Here is a 7,179-nt window from a genome sequence, read left to right as displayed (position 1 = left end):
ATAGAAATTGAGAATATTATTTTTGAATCATTTCTATACCTGAATTAAAAATAAAATTTAAAATTTTGGGGCTCCAGGGGTCAAAATTGTCCCCAAATTTTTATTTTTTGTGATGACTTGATTAGGGAATTTTGGATCTCCAGAATGATTATGTGACCAGTTTTATTATTCAATTTTTTTAAATATAAATTAATGTCAGAAGGGGTTAAAGAAAACAAGATAACTCCACAGTCTATTACATACAGTCACGAAACTTGAGTTTTGAGGGTGCTAGAAACTGTGATGGTACTATTTTGCATTGCCTGTAATGAGGCGATATTAGCGATCCTAGTGGTGAGCAAATATCTAATGTTTGCATATTTACTACGTATTGAGCTTCGCGACTGTATGTACTAGACTGTGATAACTCCACATCTCTCAATCTTATTCACCATAAATAAAGTACCACTTACCACCGGATGATGGTATTGTGATTTGCTGAATGGTAAGCCTGCATTTTTAATACCGAGATGTCTGAAGAATTTACCACAATCTTCTCATTGTCTCCCTCTGTTATAAACTCAAATAATTTTCGTTCTTTGTCTATTTTTCTTTGAACAACTCCTTAGTTGAGGAAGACTGTACGATTCTAAATAGTAACCATAAATTTTGATTCAATTTTTTTGATTTCATGAAAATCTTTTTATTTTTTATTAAGTAGACTTGAATGTAAACGCATGGAAATTTAATTATAAATTTTTATAATATTTAAACTGGAGATGCACAAAATTTGTAATCATAATTGAAAGTATTTTTACAGCGTTATAATGGACCACTTAGACATTTATATATTATTGTATGAAACATAACTTTTAGGCGTAGTTCTTTTTTACTCACTGTTACATATGTAACAAAGTATTCTTAAATCTGAGTATGGTGCACACGCCTTCAAAACAAATTGTGTAGGAAACTGAAGTTTAGAGGAAACTCTCAGGATTCTAATACGATAAAAGTAGATTATTATTATTATTATTATTATTATTATTATTATTATTTTAGTAGTTTTGTAAGAATGTCTAGTATTAACAGAAATTATTAATTTTGGTTTAAGTGGTATTTCATAGTCATATGATAGGAATTCAGAGGATAATCGAAATAACTTCCAAACTAGTAAATGAGGTAAAATAATACCATAATGTGAATATTAACACAGTTTTTTAAAGTTCACCCAATTATGTTATCATAATTTCACTATTATTACACTGAATTATACTTAGTCCATGCTAATGAAAATCAATTTGCATAGTAATCTCAGTTTTTGAACGATGAAAGAATAATGGAACGGAGAAAAATTCCCTCCGGCGCCGGGATTTGAACCCGGGTTTTCAGCTCTATGTGCTGACGCTTTATCCACTAAGCCACACCGGATTCCACCCCGGCGTCGGAAGAATCGTCTCAGTTTTAAGTTCCAACTCTTGGGTTCTCTCTAGTGGCCGCCCTCTGCACTACGGCATAGATATCTATGAACCTAGGACCGAAGTCCACACATGTGCTGAGGTGCACTCGTAATGAGTGACTATTTGCCCGGGATCCGACGGAATAAACGCCGTCTTAAATCACGAAGTGATTTACGCATATCATATAGACTATATTATTATAATGTACCGAAGTACATATGATATTTCCATGCAGATATTCTGCGTCATCATACGATGAAAGAGTAATGGAACGGAGAAAAATTCTCTCCGGCGCCGGAATTTGAACCCGGGTTTTCAGCTCTACGTGCTGACGCTTTATCCACTAAGCCACACCGGATTCCACCCCAGCGTCGGAAGAATCGTCTCAGTTTTAAGTTCCAACTCTTGGGTTCCCTCTAGTGGCCGCCCTCTGCACTGCGCCGGAGAGAATTTTTCTCCGTTCCATTACTCTTTCATCGTATGATGACGCAGAATATCTGCATGAAATATCATATGTACTTCGGTACATTATAATAATATATATGATATGCGTAAATCACTTCGTGATTTAAGACGGCGCTTATTCCGTCGGATCCCGGCCAAATAGTCACTCATTACGAGTGCACCTCAGCACATGTGTGGACTTCGGTCCTAGGTTCATAGATATCTATGACGTAGTGCAGAGGGCGGCCACTAGAGGGAACCCAAGATTTGGTACTTAAAACTGAGACGATTCTTCCGACGCCGGGGTGGAATCCGGTGTGGCTTAGTGGATAAAGCATCAGCACGTAGAGCTTCAAATCCCGGCGCCGGAGAGAATTTTTCTCCGTTCCATTACTCTTTCATCGTATGATGACGCAGAATATCTGCATGGAAATATCATATGTACTTCGGTACATTATAATAATATATATCAGTTTTTGAAGAAAAATATTTGTAGAAATATCAGTCTCACAATTTTCACTCACAACACACTGCCACGCTCTGTAGCTTGGATCAGTGCTACCAAACATACTATTAAACCAAAGAAAAATGAACAATCTAAATTGAAATTAAATGACATCCACTAGTATACATTCATACTAACGATTTCTATGCATACAGAGCTTTATTACGAAACATATGAATATATACAAATTAAGATATTTTTTACATGGTTTCTTTTTATTGGGCTTTAGGTATTATCTTAGCATTAGAATTAAGGATTGTGTCATCAGCATGGCCTCAATGTCATTAGCTTGGAACATCAACTTTTAAATAAGATAAAAAAGAGCTGTTTATGAAAATTCAGATCTGCCGCCTATATATAATCAAAATATGACTCAGTTGGTACCGAGAAAATTTGTTTTCGTTTTTTTTTTTAATTCAAAACTAATGTTTACGAAGTTGAAAATGTCCTCTAATCGTAGATTCACTCTGATAATACAAATTCCCACTACTTCTGTTAAGAGACAAAGTTTTAATTTCGTCCCAAATATTTTGGAAGGATTTTAAATAATTTTGATAATTATCTTACTTTGTAAAATCTCTGTATATTAATTATCGTCGAAGTTCGTGGGGGTATGCACTCTCAGGTTTACACATAACAAAATAATTGTAAACACCAACAAAGTTTAACCAAGCTTCGCTGCTTTCTCATATATTAATATTGTACGAAGTTACTGAATTTAATTAAAATATGATCAAAGAGCAAACCGTAGCGGTATTATGCACAACCTTAGTTCTAATACTGGGATCAACTCTCTAACTTTGACAGACTCGCATGAAGTAATTCATTTATTTATTTTGCTCTGCTCTTATGTATATAATGTTTGTAGGTTAAACTTGTCCACATGTGAGGAAAGCAAGAGGTCACATCTACCACTCTCCTATAAACCATACGTTACAGGGAGATAAAATGTACCACGCTAAGTACTTTGTCCATAATAATTCTGGCTGTATTTTAATAACGACTAACTACATGGATTCCGGAATTTAATTTATATTAATATATAGTAAATAAACCGCTGGCCACTTTTTCTCATATAAAAAAATGTATATAATATACAGAGTGGACCCTAAGTAATGCCATTAATTTCAGGGATTATTCTTTGAGATATTTCAAACGAAAACCTTTAATACAATTTTACTCGTTTTTGCTTTCTTCGCGAGATAAAAATTGTGTTATATGCAATATTTCTTAGCGTGTTTTTGGAAAGCCATTCATTGAATTCCCAATGTGCTCAGTCAATTTAAGGGGTTAGGTACAGCTTACAGCAGTAAAATTTTGGAAATATTCAACATTACTGCATCATGTACAATAATGAAAATTAATATATTGTATAAAACACAATCAATATTAATAATAATAATAATAATAATAATAATAATAATAATAATAATAATTCTTTATTTATACTGGCAGAGTTAAGGCCATAGGGCCTTCTCTTACATTCTACCAAGTCACAAAAGTATACAAGCAGTGAAAATTTAACAAGTTAAATAACAGAATACTAACATATTACAAAGAATAATAATAAAAACGACACTAAACAACATGAAAATAATACCATAATAGAAAAAAAGGAAGTAAAATACATTGGAATATAGTAAAAGTAACTAATTTAGTACAAATAGTTAATATGGAAAACGTAAGGAAGATTATAACAAAATGTAATGTGATAAAATAATAATAAGAAAGAAAAGAAATACAAAAATTAAATAAAGTTCACAATAAAAAGGCTATGATAATAAATTCATCTGCTGAAGAAGAGAACAAAAAGGGGAAAGGAAGGAAAAGAAATACATATTTTTACAAAACTATCGCTGAGAAAAGGGCTTATAACTGAAAGGAATCTGAATTGAAAAAGTGCAATTTTAGTTTATTTTTGAAACTAGACAATGTCCGACAGTCTCTGACAGGTTGTAGTAGAGAGTTCCAGAGATGACCTGCAGAGACAGTGAAAGATAAAGAGTAGAAGGATGTTCTGTGTTTAGGAATGGAGAGTGTATCCTTCTGCCATATTAAAAAAATATTTTTACTATTTAAAAAAATTATTTACTTTTTTTTTCAAAATTGAGTTCACTATACAGTGATGAAACTTGTCCCATATAACTCAAAACCTATCCAACATTCTGTGATGAAATTTCTTGTGTGTATTAATACATGTCATATCTACAGTATGATACAAAATCACTTCTCTGTGTTTGATAGATTGTCTGATAAAAATAAATTCATTTCCCGAAATGGTCAAATATTAGTATTTTCTTATAACACAAAATAAAAAAAAAATATTTAATAAGGAATGTAGTTGAAAGAGTATGATATTGTAAACATGAGTTTAAGCAATAAAATAAAAGAGAGAGAACATGAAAATGTTAACAAGTTCATGAGTTATGAGGGAAACGCTTCATCACTGCACAGTGAACTGCACAAAAATTATTATTATTATTATTATTATTATTATTATTATTATTATTATTATTATTATTATTATTATATGATTTCTTTTAATCGTACAAATATTTTTTCATATAGCAGAAGGACAGTGCTTTACACATACCAATTTTCATTATTGTACAAGATACAATAATGGAGGAAAAAAATGTTGAATATTTCCATACATTTTACTGCTGTAAGCTGCACCTAACCCCTTAAGAGAGCATTGTATTATGATAATAAATTATTGAAATAATTTAATTTTGTCCTCTAAAGGTGTGGAAATTTTATTCAAACAAACGTAACTTTTCGTTCTTTAAAGAAATTTTAGAATGTTACATTTGTTCGGATCGAATTTTTGCACATTTGAAGGACAAAAATAAAATTTTTCAATTATTTATTACCATAATACACTACTCTCTTTCACTGGAAATTAAATCAATATCTTTCCCAAAACACTCTATGAAATTTTTCTCATAAATTACGTTATTAAGTTTCATACTGTATATACCGTCACCTTTTTTTAGACTGCAATCTGAATCTTAGTAAGTGTATAGGTAATAATCTTATGATGACATAAAATATACCTATAGTTCGAAATATATTTCAGTTTTGATACCGAAAAACGTAATGCTAGCATATCTGTTCTTTCAAAGTCTTCTATTTCATTCTTTCTTGGACAATTTTCTTTCCTAAGTTACTGTACGGATGTTTTGTTCGTACTCAAAATGAACGAGTGGATTTTTTCGGAGAATAATGAAAATGGAGCGTAGTAGATTTCCTTCCAATTATAGGGATGGGTGTCACAAAGTTAAAATAAACTGGTGTTGCAAATGCCATCACCCTTTAGGCTTATAGTTAGTATTCTTGAATAATTATTAAAACACACGTAAATGAAATAAAGATGTTCAAAATTATTTCAAAATTCATATGGTTGAACCAGTTATAAATTTTATACAGTTTAAGCAAATATGTAATCGATATTTCACAATTGTACTTGAAAAATCTACTCGTACATTGCAGTCATGAGTTGCGACAGGGAGGTTGAAACCCTTGCCCATGTCCTGGGGGCCTGTCCACACGGTGAACTTCTACGAAATACGCGGCATCATACAGTAAGATCTATAATAGCAACTGCCTTAAGGAACAAAGGTTATTCAGTATATGAAGAAGTACACGGCATATCCAGTGAGGGCAGTAATCGAAGAATTGACATCATTTCATTTAAACCTCCCTCTCTTGAAGGTTACATCATAGACCCTAATGTGAGATTCGAATCGCACGAACACCAGCCAGAAGAAGTACACGAGGAAAAAAGGAATATATATGAACCTTCCATCAGTTTTTATTAGGACAAATACCATCTGGAATCCATCGTCATTACGGGACTAATGATAGGAGCCCGTGGGACCATGCCCCGGTTCCTAGTCGACTTCTGTAAATCTTTTGGCCTGCATAAAAGTATTTTAAGAGAATTAACAATTGCAGCACTCAAAGGCTCAATAGCTATTTTCAGGCATCATACATATGGACCATGACTAATTCGCATCTCCTTGACGTTACTTCGTTTAACATCATGTGTTTCAATATAATTCAAATTGTTTATTTTTCACTCTAACAACAATTTATCACTAAGCCTCAAGGCTTTTACTCTATTGTATCATGGTACTCTTTGTCGATGGCAACCTGTAGTGTTTACAGGAAGAAATTAAATTAAATTAAATTTAGCTCGAGCGTCTGTGAACGAGTTTGTTCTTATATGCAAGGGTAATCCGCATATATACATAATCCAATGAAGAGTTTATTATAATTCTTCGGGTGGTTTTCAATAGTTATTATTATTATTATTATTATTATTATTATAATTATTATTATTATTATTATTATTATTATTATTATTATTATTATTATTATTATTATTATCGTTATTGGAGGATTGGTTGTTATTCATGGCTCATTTAATTTCGCTCATTAAACATAATTCTTACAATAAATTCTATTTTCTTATTCTAATTCTATTACCCTAATTACTGTATAGACCGTACACACAATCTTAGGGATTTTCTCAAATCCCATGTAATTATTTCAAAATTTTCACTAACTGTAAGAAAAATGTCAGGCAATCCAATGAGGAATTATCTAATTTATGTCAAGTACCATCTCGCTACCAACTTCAAGTCCTGGCTTTTATTGTACATTCACGGATAACAAATATGATTCCAGAGTAAAGAATGGTAAATTCTTGGGAAATGCAGTTTGTTCTCCCTATACCTGTCATGCTCTTTACGCATAAAATAAAAATAAATCTGTGTGTATTAAATAATT

The 7,179-nt window shown here is 31.8% G+C and overlaps 1 non-coding gene across 1 annotated transcript; it reads right to left on the bottom strand.

Moving 5' to 3' along the window:
• Window positions 1–1,335: 1,335 nt before the first annotated feature.
• On the bottom strand, window positions 1,336–1,407 carry TRNAY-AUA (transfer RNA tyrosine (anticodon AUA)). Its single transcript has one exon. It is a non-coding gene; the product is annotated as a tRNA-Tyr (tRNA).
• Between the last annotated feature and the right edge of the window lie 5,772 nt (window positions 1,408–7,179).

The sequence above is a fragment of the Periplaneta americana genome, chromosome 8 (genome assembly GCF_040183065.1).
Source record: "Periplaneta americana isolate PAMFEO1 chromosome 8, P.americana_PAMFEO1_priV1, whole genome shotgun sequence".
Classification (NCBI taxonomy): Eukaryota; Metazoa; Arthropoda; class Insecta; order Blattodea; family Blattidae; genus Periplaneta; species Periplaneta americana.
Note: the sequence above shows the minus strand (reverse complement) of the source record. Positions and strands in the feature narration are given on the sequence as shown.